This window comes from Erpetoichthys calabaricus, chromosome 10 (assembly GCF_900747795.2).
Source record: "Erpetoichthys calabaricus chromosome 10, fErpCal1.3, whole genome shotgun sequence".
NCBI lineage: Eukaryota > Metazoa > Chordata > Cladistia > Polypteriformes > Polypteridae > Erpetoichthys > Erpetoichthys calabaricus.
In genome coordinates this window covers 88,409,891-88,426,505 of record NC_041403.2, presented here as the reverse complement: position 1 = coordinate 88,426,505, position 16,615 = coordinate 88,409,891, and positions in this window count along the sequence as shown.

Below are 16,615 nucleotides of genomic sequence, written 5' to 3'. Positions count from 1 at the left end.
AAAAGGAAAAACGTAGACTGTAACAGGACACCAGTGAAAGAATATTTAGCATACCGAAAAACTAACTATAATGACTTAAGAAAATCATTATGATTACAGTTTGCTGCTGTTTCTGCACAAATTCTACACTCTACAATTATAAGAGATGGTCTTATTCTTAGCTGAGTTTATCTAAGAAAGAAATCATGACACAAAATGTATTTTAAATGTAATCTAAAAGGGTACATTTTACATACTGAAAGAAAAAGATTTAGCAAAATTAGACATCCATCCATCCATTATCCAACCTGCTATATCCTAACACAGGGTCACGGGGGTCTGCCACACCAACTGCCTTCATATCGTCTCTCATTATATCTATAAACCTCCTTTTTGGCCTTCCTCTTTTCCTCTGGCCTGATGGTTCCATCCTCAACATTCTTTTACCGATGCACCCCTTATCCCTCCTCTACACTTGCCCAATCCATCTCAATTTAGTCTCTGTCACTTGGTCACAAAACTGTAGTACATGTGTTGTTCCTCTAATATACTAATTTCTAATCCTGTCTTCCCTTGTTATCTTTTTCTCTGCCACCTCTAGCTCTACCTCCTGTCTTTTCATGAGCGCCACCATCTACAAATCATACAACATAGCTGGTCTCACTACCGTTTTATAGACCTTCCCTTACTCTTCCATCACAAACCACTTCTCTCACTCTTCTTCACACAGTCAACCCTGCATTGTTCTCTTCAAATCTCTGCCACATTCCCCATTGCTTTGGACTGCTGAACCCAAGTATTTAAATTTGTCTACCTTCACCACCTCTGTTCCTTGCAGTTGCACCCTTCCAACCACTTTTCCTTTCATTTTTGCACATGTACTTTGTCTCACTCCCACTGACTCTCATTCCCCTTCTCTCCACATCTCTAGGGGTCTTATGTATAAATGGTGCGTACGCACAAAAATTTTGCGTAAGCCTGTTTTCACGCTCACATCGCAATTTATAAAACCTAAGCTTGCCGTAAAGCCACACACATTCTCACGCCAGCTGAATGCTTGGCGTATGCAAGTTCTCCGCTCGGTTTTGCAAACTGGTGGCACCCAGCGTCAAAGCAGTGCTTTTGTTCCAGTGTGGTTTCCCATTCTTTTTTAGATCCACATCCCTAACACGGCTTTATCAAATACACTGAAATTAACCACATATTGTTTATTAGTTTAAGGCATCTGATTGTAATAAACCTGTAACAATATAATGGTCCACGGAATGGCCTCTCAATGCACCACTCAGAGTATTTATCCCACTGTATCTGAGTGTGGAATCACCGCTCTACAGCAGCTGATCGGAGAGAGAATTATTGGTATACAGTATCAAGCACACGCTGCCTCAGCCATATGCACAATCTATTGAACTGCTCTCAAACAGCAAATGCTTCAGAGCCTTTCCTGTACGGACTTCGTGGTTCAGAAACAGTTTCATCCCAAGAACTATAAACGCACTCAATCAGTCCATCAAGTGCTCCTTGTAGAACAGTTTGTCCTTATTAGTACAATCTGTACACTTGCGATACAGTTATAATATTGCACAACCGGAGCCACTTTATAAAGAGCGTATTTACATATGATGACAATATCATTTTTAAGATGAAATGCAGCGAAATATGTTTATTGCATTATACAGATAAAATGTTAACATCATTTAAATAATCTATATTGTTAATAATTAAACATGTGAGGACATGATGGCGCAGCGCTAACGACGATCTGGTACCCTGTTCAAAGATTGCTGTATGCTTGCTGGGACTGGCGTGACCCTGAATGGATAGATGGATGGAATAATTAAACATGTACTATGAAGATATTTCAATGTTCCTTAAAAGTTTTGAAGAATCGGCATTCTAAGCTTACAGATGGCTTAACATCTATTACAGAGCTGATTGTGTGGCGATTGTTTACGTGGAGAAAGAAAAGGAAGGACAGGAATTGGGGATTAGTACGTTTGAAAGAGACAGTACTGCTGCAATAAATTATTTCATCGAAGGTCACGCATGGCACAGCAAGCATCTTGCGGGAGGCAGGAACAATCTCTGGACAGGGCACCAGCTTGTCACTATCACTGAGCCACCGTGTTTCCATGTTTAATAACATGCTTTAACTCCTATCATCATGAAAATGATATCAAGTATACATCTCAATGTGTTAATTATTCAGAGAGCTGTAATATCACAAATGTAATGGATTCTGTGTCTTGTCGGAGGAAGAGAAAGCCCATTTAAGAAACACATAGTGATTCACACACATAGAACACATAGAAGAACATATACAAAACAAAGCATTTAATGTGCTACTTTAGTTATGATGGTATTTGAGAAACTAGTAAATTAAACGATTTAAAGATGAAGTTTATAATGTTCTACTTTAATGACAAAATAAACTACATAATTAAAGTGGAATTTTTGAGATTTTTCCCACTGTGTGCCTATTTTTTTATTCTTTTCTCTGTACCCTAATAAGCTTTCATATGACACTCAGACGGTGGGCTACAACTCACCTTTTCACGGTGACTTTGATATCTGACAACTTCTTTATTATTTCGGGCACTGTGCGACTTTGTGAACTTGAGCTTTCTAGTTTCTCCGACATTCTATGTCACTCGATCAACTTCCTTTTGTTGTTTATACCACTGTTAAAACCAACAAACAGTACGTTTTTCCTTACCTCCACTTGGTATTCGCTGAAATTCTTCTATTTTCCCCCGTGCTTTTGCCATTACCTTTTCAAAGAATTCTGAGCTTAAGGGCTATTTATATTGATTTGCATATTCAAAGAGGCGTAATTCTGGGAGGAGTTTGCGAGTGGCGGCAGGCGTGTGCACGTGCGTTACTTTTCACGCTGACCAGGATTTATGTAGCGGAAGAACGTGGAAGTTGGTGAAGATTTATGCATCTGTTTTTGTGCGTACGCACATTTATGCTTTTGTCCGTACACCATGTTTTAGTGTGTATTCTACGCACGTCGTTATGCATGAGGCCCCAGGTTTGTCTCAACCTGCTGTCTACTCTCACTACAGATCACAATGTCATCCGCGAACATCATAGTTCACAGAGATTCCTGTCTGATATCATCCGTCAATCTGCCCATCACCTTTGAAAACAGGAGGAGGTTCAGAGCTGAATCTTAATGTAATCCCACCCTCACCACAGTCATATTGTCCTTATACATATCCTGCATCACCCTCACGTACTTTTCTGCTACTCCCAACAACCTTATACAGTACCATAACTCCTCTTTTGGCACCCTGTCATACACTGTCTCTAACTCCACAAACATGCCATGCAATTCCTTCTGACATTCTCTAAATATCTCCATCAGCACTCTTAAAGCAAACATGGCATCTCTAGTACTCTTTCCTGGCATGAAACCATATTGCTGCTCGCAGATCGCCACCTCTCATGGTGTGGCTGATCAACTTTATACCCCTGTAGTTACTTCAGTTCAGCACATCTCCCTTATTCTTGAAAACTGGTACTAATTACAATTACCATTTTTGAACTAAAAACATTTTCTAGACTGCTCCATGTACACTGCTCTTTACAAATGATTTTAAGAGTGGATATGCTTTGATCTCCTGTGATCCTATGTTCAGTTAAGCAGGTAAATGGATAATATTGTCAGATAATATAAAAAGATATGATGTGTCAAGTACTGCCTAAGTTGTGGGACTCTGTAACCAGCTTATCAAAAAATCATGCAATTCAAAGTAAAATGTCCACTCGGATTACAGGACTGCCTATTTCTTCACTGCTCTAATACAATATCATTTTAAATTTTCATAGCACTTTATTAATTGTTATTTTTGTAGTATAATTAAGGATTAATGCTTTGGGTTATGTAGTTGCAGTAACACAAACACTACAGGTATATGATGGTTTTACAGTACGAGAAATCAAAAAACACTTTGACGGAGCAAATGATTCTTAATCATAAACAGTTCTGCACAATTTCTACGAGAGCCAGTGATATATTCTACCCAAAGCTGAATGCATTCCTGCATTTTAAGAAGAGTTTTTAACACAGTTATACTGCATATAAGATACACTCACACTACAGAAGCATTCATTTTTAGAATAACAGATTGCTCAGAATCCTGAACAACACAGGTGTAGTACAGAAATGTTTGAACTTAAGAAAAGTAAAACTGATGTGAAGAAAAATAAGTCTGTAAACGGGTTGTGTTCGCATATAATGCGCATAGCACCTATTACAAAATTCAATTTCGGTGTGTCTGTCCTTCTGTCAGTCTGCATAAAACAACTCGGCCTTCCATGGACAAATTTTATTCAAATGTGGCACACTTATTCTTCAAGAAAATATGTTGAGTCTAATTTCCGTATAGATGTCTTAAACATATTGTGCTGTACAGTTTTAATGTTTCAGAATCACCCAATGAAGAGCACTGGCAAATTGTTCCATGCAGCTTCAATTATAAATCAGCTTACTGTTTCAATTTTAATTTGACAGCGGTTACACCAATTTGTATATTTTGTACATTTTCCTCTTTTTCACCTCTGATAGCCGCAGACTGCATGTGTGGGTAGGAAGGTGCTTTTACTGGCTGCTGACGTGCAAGTGGGTTGGCAATTCTCCATTGGTAAGTTGAGATGAGTATGTGTAGGAAAACCTAAACATTAGCAAGTTGTTTCTTCCTTATGAAGTTTTCCCAGTGGCTTGAGTGCAAACAGAGGAGAAGCACCAGCATCTTACTCCTTATGCAGTAAGTCATAACAGGTAAGTTAAATGATTTTCCTAACCATAAAAGCATTGTAACAATTTAAGGTGAAAGGACACACATCAAACCATTAAGCACAATGTATTTATTGCTGAAGGTTTCTTTAGTAAAAGCGGGTCCCAGAAAACACCACCAAAAATAATAAATGTTTGCCTATGGCATTTGTGCAAAAAACACGTCTCACATCTTCCTCCTAGCTCTTACCCTGATCTACCTGTTGCAGCTCGTGATGCACTCCTGTGACACAATCCTTTTGGTGGCAAGCACCACTGTTTTTTCAAGACGCTTTTCTTACAATTCTTTGAGCAGTGCAATGGCACATTACAACATTATAAGATGTAAGCACTGAAAACAAAAGGTTATCTAGATATCAATGGATTACCCTGTTGTGCGTAAGCCGTTGTACACAGAAAAAATAAACATTTACTTAGTACTTACCTTACAATAAGTCAACCTCACAGCTCCATTATTTGCAGTTTATAATGATTCACAATTTTACTGACTCTTTCTCAAAATTCCAAACCTGCATCTGGTCTCTATTCCTTCCTCTGCAAATCTTCCCTCAGAATTCTCCCAATCATGTTTAATTGGCTAATAGACTTTCCCCCATCCTCTACATTGTGCTGGAAGTTTTCTAAATATCAAACATTACTCTAAAAATCTTAATCCACAACACACACAATTTAAATGTGTTCATAGACTGTAGCTTACTCCCCAGAAATGTTATCTAATGAGACTAGAATTAGATTGCCAATGTCACCCTTGCCCTCTTAAATTTCCTGACATTTTTCTCCACATGTTCTTGGAATGTCCTCTGTGGCTCTCTGGCACTATGTGGCTGAATCCCTTTCTATGATTCTTTCTTTCGCCATTCCTTTGTTCTCTCAACTTCTGTTTCTAGACCATTCTTCTCTTTTCTGTTTTTCACATGACTGCAACCATTACAGCTATGTTGCTTTTAGCTTCTCATTGGAAATTACCTGCCCTCATCTCTTCTAAAATCCAGTAATCTTCATTTTACAATTTTACCCTTCATGAAGTACAGTATCTGCATCCCAGATCAACAGTTCTTCCAGCTCTAAAAATTATGGTTTCATGCTGTTCATATGGGCTTCATGCTGTTCAGCTAGTAAAGAACGAGTTAGGGGTGTCACAGAATGACAAAAGAGCCACAAAAAGGTCCTGGGGCAGCCTCCCGTATACTTGAACCTGGCTGTAAAAAGTTGATAAACACATAGTACAGTTGTGTACAGATTGGAGTCCAAAACAGAACTGATTGGGTGAGGTAAAGATGGCAGCTTTAACGCAAGGCAGAGGAAATGATGTCATCAGGGCTGGGACCGGAAGTGACTTCATCAGGACCAGAGCAGGAAGTGACATCATCAGGGCCAGGTGGAATTTCCAATAACTGGTCTGTAGTAGAAAGAGAGAAAGGTTTAGCGCACTCCACCAACCCCTGGTCTGGCATGGAATTATATTCATTTGAGCCCTTTAGCTGCCTCCCATGCACATGTGTGTGACAGGGGTTGCACCATGAGGCAGTTTCTCTGATCCACCTTTTGTCATCTTTTTTTTTTTTTCCCCACTAACTTCATCTTGCGCTCCTATGTGGGGTGTGTACTGTGCATGCCAGTTTACCTGTCAATCCTTTCTTTTTTCCTCCTATTGTGTTTTTGTTTAATTAGCCATCTCAGGTGGGGTGGTGTTTTTTTTTTTGTTCTTATGTAGCCCAAACATCAGTTATTATTGTTTGTTTCCTTTTACTGTATTCTTTTTTCAGTTTATTAATAAATTACTATACATGACAATAAACTTGAATTTGAACATATTTCTTCACATCATAATTTACAGGTAAAGTCATGATATATGTATTATAATAATACTTTCTGTGAAATGGTTAGAATTCATACATAACTTTCGTCCTTTACCTTTGAATAAGTAGTTCTTTGATACATGTGAACTGTATTGATTAAAGCAAACCTAAATGAAAAGGGGCAATGACGAGATTATGAAAGCTTTTAGATTTTATGTTTTTGACTCAGCTGTAGGTTTTTTTTTCTCCAAATACCGTATTCTAGAATTGTGCCTTGCTACAATACATTAAATGAAACATGGCATTTTTCTTTGGTCACAGGCACATATGCAGACTAGATCAGACATTATTAGAGTAAATGTAAAAGCCATTATAATGATCTGTTTTATATAGCAACATTAATTTAATGTACATTTGTCATTTATGTATAAAGAACAGTAACAGAAACAAGCTAAAAGCAGTGTTCACGTGACCTCTTTTGATTTGCAGGTCACTGAGGAGTCATTAGGCTCTGACTTCTCTGCTTGTTCTCTGAAGTATCCCATGTCTAAGGGGAAAAACAACAAAAAAGGTATTTTTGAGATATATGGAAAGTCTATTATACAAAGCTACTTGTGTTGCCTGTCTGCATACACATCTGCTTTTTTCTGTATCCATGGACATATTTGTCAGACTGTTGAGGATGTGACCGTAGTTCTATGACCCTCCAGGACAACAGCTGAATAAAGAGACTTCTGTCTTCCTCACTTTACAAACGTTACCTCTGTTAACAGATAAAGTAATCCTGGCTGTGTAAAAATGCATTCTGTTGACAGCATTCTTTAAAATTGTGGCTCACTTCTCCTGTTACCAAAGAAGAATAGTTTTTCTTGTTTAGTGTGTAATTTACACTTCAGTCATCAAGTTTGCTGCATGAAATTTATAATCAGTATGCTATAGAAGATATTGCATTTGTAAAGTCTCCTTCATTTTTCAATAGGCAGAAACATGATGGATATGAAATACACTGATCACATTACACCACAGCTGGGTCAGCTACACTGGATTCCTGTCAGATGAAGGATTCTATATCTCTGCTATTAACTTATAAAACTGTCAACACCAGCAGCCTAGAACACCTGTCTATATTGTTTGCACTTTATAAATCTGTGACATAATGAAAATCTTCTGATGCCTTCCTATTCACTATCTTAAATCAAGGTGGTGATTTTGGCATAAATATTTTGATGGGGCTATATAACATATACACAAGAAAGTTTGATTATGCAATCAAAATATTGAATATATTCACTGCACACTGGGGAAATTTGGAAGGATTGGAAAATGGCAAATATTATCCCATTTTATAAAAGTAAACGACTGGGAAGAGCCAAGCAGCTATAGGCCAGTAAGCTTAACATGCATCGCAGGTAAATTAATGTAAGGAATTATTAAGGATAAGACTGAACAATACAAACAGGAGTTTTACTGAACAGTCAGTATGGGTTCAAAGGAGGGAGGTCATGTTTCACCAACATGCTCGAATTCTGTGAGGAAGCAACAAAAGGATATGATCAAAGTGGAGCTTATGAAATTATTTATCTTGACTTTCAGAAAGTATCTGAGGTGCCACATGAGAAGCTGGGCATCAAACTAAAAGAAGTGGGAGTTCAGGGAAATGTTTGTAGATGGGTGCAGAATTGACTCAGACACATGTAGCAGAGGGTGATGGTGCAAGGAATCTTATCAGAATGGATTAATGTTAAGGGTGGTGCTCCACAGGGATCAGTGCTAGGTCCACTGCTATTTTTAATACATATAGGTGACTTGTATAGGAATATAAGTAACAAGCTGGTTAAGTTTGCAGATGATACCAAGATAGGTAGATTGGCACAGTATCTGGAATCCGTTATCATTTCAGAGGGACCTGGGCAGCATACAGGCTTGGGCAGATTTGTGGAAGATGAAATTTAATATAAGTAAATGTAAAGTATTAAATGTAGAAAGTAAAAATGTTAGGTTTGAATACACAATAAGAGGTATGAAAATCAAAGATACACCTTATGAGAAAGATTTTGGAGTTATAGTGGACTTAACACTATAAATTGCCAGACAGTGTAAAGAAGCCATTAAGAGGGCTAATAGAATGTTAGGTTATATAGCGCCCTGATGTGTAGAGCACAAGTCCAACCTACTGGTGAGGCCCCAGGAGTGTCGTGTAAAGTTTTGGTCTCCAGGAAATAAAAAGGTCATAGCAGCGCTGGAAAAAGTCCAGAGAAGAGCAACTAGGCTGATTCGAGGGCTACAGGTGGTAAATTATGAGGAAAGATAAAAAGAGCTAAGGCTTTTCAGCTTAAGAAAAAGAAGATTAAGATGAGGCATGATTGAAGTGTTTACAATTATGAAGGCAATTAGTATAGTGGATCAAGACAGTTATTTTAAAATGAGTTCATCAAGAACACGGGGACACAATTGGAAACTTGTTAAGGATAAATTTTGCACAAACATTAGGAAGTTTTTCTTTACACATTGAACCACAGACACTAAGAGTAAGCTACCAAGTAGTGAGGTAGACAGTAGGACTTTAAAGCCTTTCAAAACTTGACTTGATGTTATTTTGGAAGAATTAAGTGGATAGGGCAAGATTTTTGGAATGAATGGTCTGTTCTCATCCAGATTGTTCTAATGTTCTAACCCTATTTACAAAACCAGTAAACCTCGCTTGAAGGAGCAAGGGAAAGACACTGTACTTCTACAATATGTTACCAATGGATTAGGACACTAGTGTCATACAGGTTATAATGTCAACTGAATAATGCCATCAAAAATTATACAAACATTGAAGATCTATCAACATATAGTATAATGTCACATTATTGACCAACCACCAATACACAGTTAAACATATCTCAACAACAAATACTCAGGACTGAAATTAACTGCAACATAAGTCAACCAGAAATGCAAAACAGTTTTCATGCAGTAAACAGCAAACTACCCCTATCCCCCAATTGGCAGGGTAGTTTGTCTTGTGTGCAAATTTATCTAAGTTTGAGCTGTTGCTGTTTTGCTAAAAAATCAATTAAACAATGGGGTGCCTCTAATGGCTTTCCATTCAGGACCTATCACAAATGTTAAATGTCAGGGTATGCTGGCACATAAATACACATGGATATGCCTAGACCACTGCTGTGTCCATAGTGCCAGCTCCACCAACCAGAAACAGGCTAGCAGCATCAGGAGCAAAGACAATTTCACTAACTACAAAAGCAATATTTTTTGTGGTAAGAAATTGAATTATGATTAAACATTGAAAACAAAATGTTTAAGGCGACAAAGTTTAGATTTTTATAAGCATTTTAATAATAAGTTCAATTATTGAGGGCACTTATTACTTTTTACCACAATTCAGAAATGCTACTGGTTATTATTCAGTTCTTGGTGAACATTCATTTAGCTCCATATCTCTTACTTTTTCTGAGAGATTGAATGTGCCAAGTTTCAGTAAGTGCTGGTAGAATAACAGACACATGAATGTAGGTGTTGGCTTGGAGAGGGCAAAAAATTATAGGCTACTAATTGCTTGAGTTTAGAAATTCATCGTTATTATTGAAAGATTCAGCAGCAGAGCAATGCTTTCAATTAAACAAATGTGTTTGAGGAGCCTGGTCTTCATCATTTTTAGGATACAGTGTTTGTTGTAGACTCTTTTTTTATTCACTGGAAATATTCATGCTACTTGGAATAATACGATAACTGGAATAATAATAAGATTACAGTATTCACCTTGGGAAAGGTGCTATATAAATAAAATGTATTATTATTATTATTATTTATTATGTAGTGCTTCATTTTTCATAAAACAAAAACAATAACCACAACTATAATAATACTAATTAAAATACTTCAACTGGAGTGGCAATGGAGACAAAGACAGTGCAAAATAAAGCTAAACGATCAGCACAAGAATATGACTGTAACACTAGAGACTGATTGATTCAAAGAAAAAAACTAAACGTCTCCCAAATGGGCTTACATTAAAACTTGCATTATAACCTGACAATTGTTGACTACCATCTGTGGGAAGACTGATGTCACTTCTCACATTTACTCCTGGCTCGCTTAAATGTTCTCTACAGTCTTTTTCTCATTTGAAAAACTTTCTGACATTATGCATTAAGCAAGTGATTATATTTCATTCTCTACACATGCTGTTGTGGACACAGTAAACAGGCATGATGGATCAATGTTATAAGATTATTATGCAATTTCTATCTGTCACATTTTGTGAGTCCATTGGGCTACTCAGTTTATTTCTTTTGTTTATGGGTTATGGGGTTGATTTGCTTGCACTGTCACTCTAGGCTAATAGTTATGCTGAAAGGACAAGTCCAGATCCACATTTATAAGTAGCCTCTATCAAAATATTAATTCAAAAAAAGACGTGAGAAATGCCAGACTGATTCCAGGACTGAGAGGTACAGTATGAACTATAACGAGAAACTAAACAAGTTGAACCTTTCAGTTTAATCAAATGGAGATTAAGAGGTGACATGACTGAAGTGTTTAAAAATTATGAAAGAAATAAGAACACCTGGACATTTTTGGAAACCTGTTACGGGCAGATTTCATGTAAATGTTATAAAGTTTTTCTTTATGCAAAGAAACTTAGATGAATGGCATAAATTACCAAGTAGCATTATGAAGAGCAAAACTTTAGGGACCTTTAAATCTCAGCTTTATGTTGTTTTGGACAATCTAGATCACGGGTGTTGAACTCCGGTCCTGGAGGGCCGCAGTGGCTGCAGGTTTCCATTCTAACCATCGTCTTCATTAGTGACCATTTTTGCTGCTAATTAACTTCCTTTGCCTTAGTTTTTATTAGCTTGACTCAGGCCCCTTAGTTGTCTCTTTTTCCTTAATTAGCAGCCAAACAATAATGAGACACAAAACAAGCTGCCACAAGACCAGCTCACCTGTGCCCATCACACAATATCTAAAAATAAAGAAAGCTGAATGTCTCAGCAAGGTTGATCTCTCAGGTCACCAAAATATTTTGACAGTGTTCTTAGAAAAAAACAGAAAAATCAACAGTTTTGGAAATATCTGCTGTGGCAGAATGAGAGCAGCAACAAGCCATGGACTTAAATAACGGGTTTAATTAACAGCAAGAACGGGCTTCCAATTAAGAGATTGGTTGGAGTGAAATTGGTTGGAGTTTGAAATCCCAGTTTAGCTGGTCATCTGTTGGCTCGTTTCACATGTCATTTCTGTTTGACTGTCATTTATAAAGAAAACAATACATTCAGAAGACTGAATCCTTAAAAACAAGGCTATTAAAATGAAGGGAAAAGAAGTTAATTATCAGCGAAAACTGCTCGCTGATTAGGAAAAGGGTTAGAATGAAAACCTGCAGCCACTGTGGCCCTCCAGGCCCAGAGTTCGACACCGCTGATCTAGATGAATAACATGGACAATTTTACTGGGCTGATTGGCCATATTCTCATCACAGTTTTTTGATGTTCTAATTTGCAAATGAATCTGGTTTAGACTTCTTAGCTTAAATGTATGAGCACAAACCTTTCTTTAGCTTCACCAGGTGATTGGGGAACAAAATGTCATCAACTTCAGGATTAAGGCAGAAACTGAGTCAGTGAACCTCATTCCTACTCTCTATCAATGGTACCTACACATGTAAACCAGTTTCATGTAGTCCAACTCATTTTTATATTCTATGTGCTACTAAGAACGGAAATAATTTTTTAAGAGACAGATATAAATTCCATGAAACCTGTTTACTTCTCTAAATGGAACAGAGTAGTGTTGGGAGCTGGTGAGTATTCAAGTGGCCTTTTTAAAATAACTTACTGCTGTCGAATGTTAGTGGGTGAAGGGCACATATGAAAATGCTCTGTTGCTGAAAATGGCTGCCAAGCAATAATCTGAAGAGTGTAACACATTCATGTTTGTTGAGTGAAATAGCTGAAATGATTTATTGATGGCCTTGAAAAAATGTAATAAACACTACCTTGTACAGAAGATTGAGGAATTAGTGGAGTATTTTCTATTCCTGTGTTTATAGGAGAGGCTTTTGATTTCTTCCTGACAGATCTAAAGTTAAGGGCAAATAGTTGCAATTTTGCTTCTCAAAGTGTATAACATAGAATCAGATTGGGTTTTGTACATTTGTCAAGGAAAACAACTATTAATAACAATACATTTGCTTTGTAAGCTGCTCTAAAACTTGTAATTTGCCTACATCACATTCAGAAATATTCCTGGCCCCTCATGTAGGAAACCTTACTTAGATTCCATACTAAAATTTTGATAACACTTGAAATGCAAAAACAGTGTATGAACAAAAAAATGTGATTTATCAAATTGTATATACACCAAAGTTCCTTCAGAAATCTCAAATCTACTTAAAACTACACGATCGTGGACATGCTTTTAGCCACCACTAATCACCTCTCTCAGTACCCATATATGGTGCCCTTCTTGATCACAGGGACAAGGAAAAAGCTGTGAGGATCAACCCTGTATACTTGAAAATATGCAATTACAAAAGAAGGTCTTTACAGACATGAGCTCCAGACAGAACTGATCATGATACAAAATGGCTGACATATATATATATATATATATATATATATATATATATATATATATATATATGTATATATATATATATATATATATATATATATGTATATATATATATATATATATATATATATATATATATATATATATATATAGTGAGAGCGAGTGAGCCCAAGCAGAAGAAGTAAACATTACAGAAAAAAATTTCCTCATGTATGACGCGCACCTGATTTTCTAATACTAATTTTCGGGAAAAAATGTGCGTGTGGTACAAGCGTAAATGTGGTATATATATATACCATATTTACTCATGTACCACGCGCCCTAGTGTAAGACGCGCACCCTAATTTTTACAAAGAAAATCACGAAAAAAATTTTCCCCATTTATGACGCGTGTTGTGATTGTATAGGAAGAGTTTAGGGCATGTTTTCTGCGAAATGCCCTTCTGTTTTTGCTGCATGACGAAAGAGCGAGCGAGCTAGAGAGGGAGAGAGTGCGCGTGAGTGAACGAGCAAGAGAGACGGAGAGCGCGCATTGGAGAGACAGAGCGCGAGCGAACGAGCAAGAGCGAGAGAGACAGTGAGTGAGAGAGCCAGAGCCCAAGCAGAAGAAGTAAACATTACAGAAAAAAATTTCCTTGTGTATGATGCGCACCTGATTTTCTAATGCTAATTTTTGGGAAAAAATGTGCGCGTGGTACACGGGTATATATGGTATATTGTAAAAGGAATAGACTCGACCCACATAAAAAGGTTTGGGGCAGCCACCCGTATATTTTTCCTGGCTGCAAAAGGTTTTTAGATAGCACAGAAATGTTCTCAGTATGGAGTCCAAAACAGAACTGTCGAGGGTTTGTAAAGATGGCGGTTTTAAGGGCCCAGACAGGAAGTGACACAAGGGAACCGGAAGTGATGTTCTTCAGATGTCAGACTGGGTGTCAGAAGTGATATTCTTCTGGGTGCCGGAACCGGAAGTGATATTCTTCTGGGTGCCCGAACCGGAAGTGACGTCACCTGCTCTGAATCAGACAGGTTTTCCCGCAGCTGGTCTGTAGAGATAACAGGAGAAGGTTTAGTGTACCCCGCTACCCCCTGGGCTGCCTTGGAATTACCTTTGCTTGGTCCATACAACATCCTCCTAGTCACACGTGTGTGACATGGCCCCCCTCTCAGCCCAGACCCATCGGGTTGGATGTACCTGTCCGAGAAGTTGTGGCATCAAGAAAGGGCATCGGCATTGGCTTGCAGTACACCACGGCGATAAACAAAACCGAATACTTATAAGGCTGTAGTAGATCTAAAAATCACCTCGTGACACATGGATTGGACTCCCTATGCAAGGCCATCCACTGTAAAGGCGCATGGTCTGTCACAAGAGTGAATTCACGTCCCAAGAGGTAATATGTCAGCTGAGTAATCGGCCATCTAATAGCCAAAGCTTCCTGCTCTACTGCCGCATACCTGGTTTCATGATCCAGCAGTTTCCGGTTTAGGTACATAATGGGGTGTTCAACTCCATCGACACTTTGGCTCAGCACGGCTCCAAGACCTGTGTCCGAAGCATCCGTCTGGACGATGAAAGGCATAGAAGAGTCAGGTGCTTTCAATATCGGAGCTGATATAATGGCCATTTTCAAGTCACTGAATGCAGCCTCTGATATCTCATTCCATACCACGTGATTAGGTCTCCCCTTCTTTATGAGGTTTGTCAAGGGCGTTGCTTTCTCAGAAAACCAGGGTACAAACCGGCGATAGTGACCCGCTAAGCCAAGAAAGGCCAGAACCTGCCTCTTGTTTATCGGCCAATTCAAAATGGCATCTGTTTTAGAACACTATGGTCTCACCATACCCCAGCCCACTAGATAGACCTAAATATTTGGCTTCGACTAACCCAAAGCAGCATTTCTTCGGATTTATTTGAAGCCCAGCTTTTTCTAGTGACTGCAATACAGCTTGAACCTGCTGTAAGTGTTCCTCCCAGGTGATCCAAGTAGACAGCACTATATGAATTATGAGGATGGAGCACTTCGTCCACCAGACGTTGGAATGTCGCAGGTGCCCCGTGCAATCCAAATGGGAGAACACGATACTGCCAGTGCCTGCTAGGATTGCTAAACGTTGTCTTTTCCTTAGTGGAGTCTGTTAAGGGAACCTGCCAGTACCTCTTAGTCATATTTAATGTAGTCAAGAATTTGGTGTTACCTAGCCGTTCGAGGAGGTCGTCCACTTGCGGCATCGGATATGTATCGAATTGGGAGACTTGGTTAAGCTGACGGAAGTCATTGCAGAACCTCCAACTTCCATCAGGCTTACTGACCATGACAATAGGACTGGACCAGGGACTTTCCTCAATCACACCAAGGTCCAGCATTCGTTTGATCTCCATCTCCACTTCAGCCTTTTTTGCCTCAGGAATTCTGTACGGGCGTGCTCTGGACTATAATTCCAGGTTTCGTCACAATGTCAATATGCCCCAGGGTTGTGATCTATATAGTAATTCAAAAGGTAAGAACCCCGTGGAGGCTGTGGTACTTCCCGATATGCAAAAAGGACGAGAGGGAGGAGCTGATCCCAGTACCTTCCGTCCTCGTTGACTACTTTGCGTAACATTTGTTTGAGAGTTTGATTGAACCTCTCTACAAGACTTTTTGAGGATGATATACCAAGGTTTTTAAATGTTTTATTTGAAGTAGCTTGGCAGGCTCCCTGAACGTCTGTGAGGTAAAAGGCGTCCCTTGATCCATCAGGAATTCTTTAGGGATGCTGACTCGCGCAAAGACCCCTAATAATTCCCGCGCGATAGTTTTTGAAGTAGCTGAGTGCAGCGGAACAGCTTCTGGAAACCGGGTAGTATAATCTACCAGGACCATTATATATTTATAACCTCTGGCTGAGGGTTCTAGGGGTCCTACTAGGTTGACCCCAATACGCTCAAAAGGGACATCTATTAAGGGTAATGGAACTAGAGGAGCACAGTCCTTCCTAGGAATCTGCCTTAATTGACACTCCGGACAGGATGTACAAAAGCGGCGGACCTCCTCATTAATCCCGGGCCAAAAGAATCGGAGCTTAATCCACTCAAGTGTTTTTTCGGGTCCCAAATGGGCTCTCGGGAGATGGGTATGCACTAATTCACAGACTTGTCGCTGGTAAGTCCGTGGTACTAACAGTGACCTTAACTGTCCCTCATGGTCTGCCACCCAGTAAAACAAGTCATTATTTAACACAAAGTGAGGACCTTGTGGCATCAGGTGTAATGTGCGTTGGCCATCTATCAGAACGACTACATTCTTTGCAAACTTAATTGACCCATCGTTCCACTGCTGCCTTTTAAATGAAGCCGGGGTCTGCCTAAACTGAAACTGCAGGCATGTGATGGGATTGGATTCGACCTCAAGGGCCGGGGATTCGTCCCAAGTCGACTCAGCGCTTGTTGATGACATATCTGGCTGAG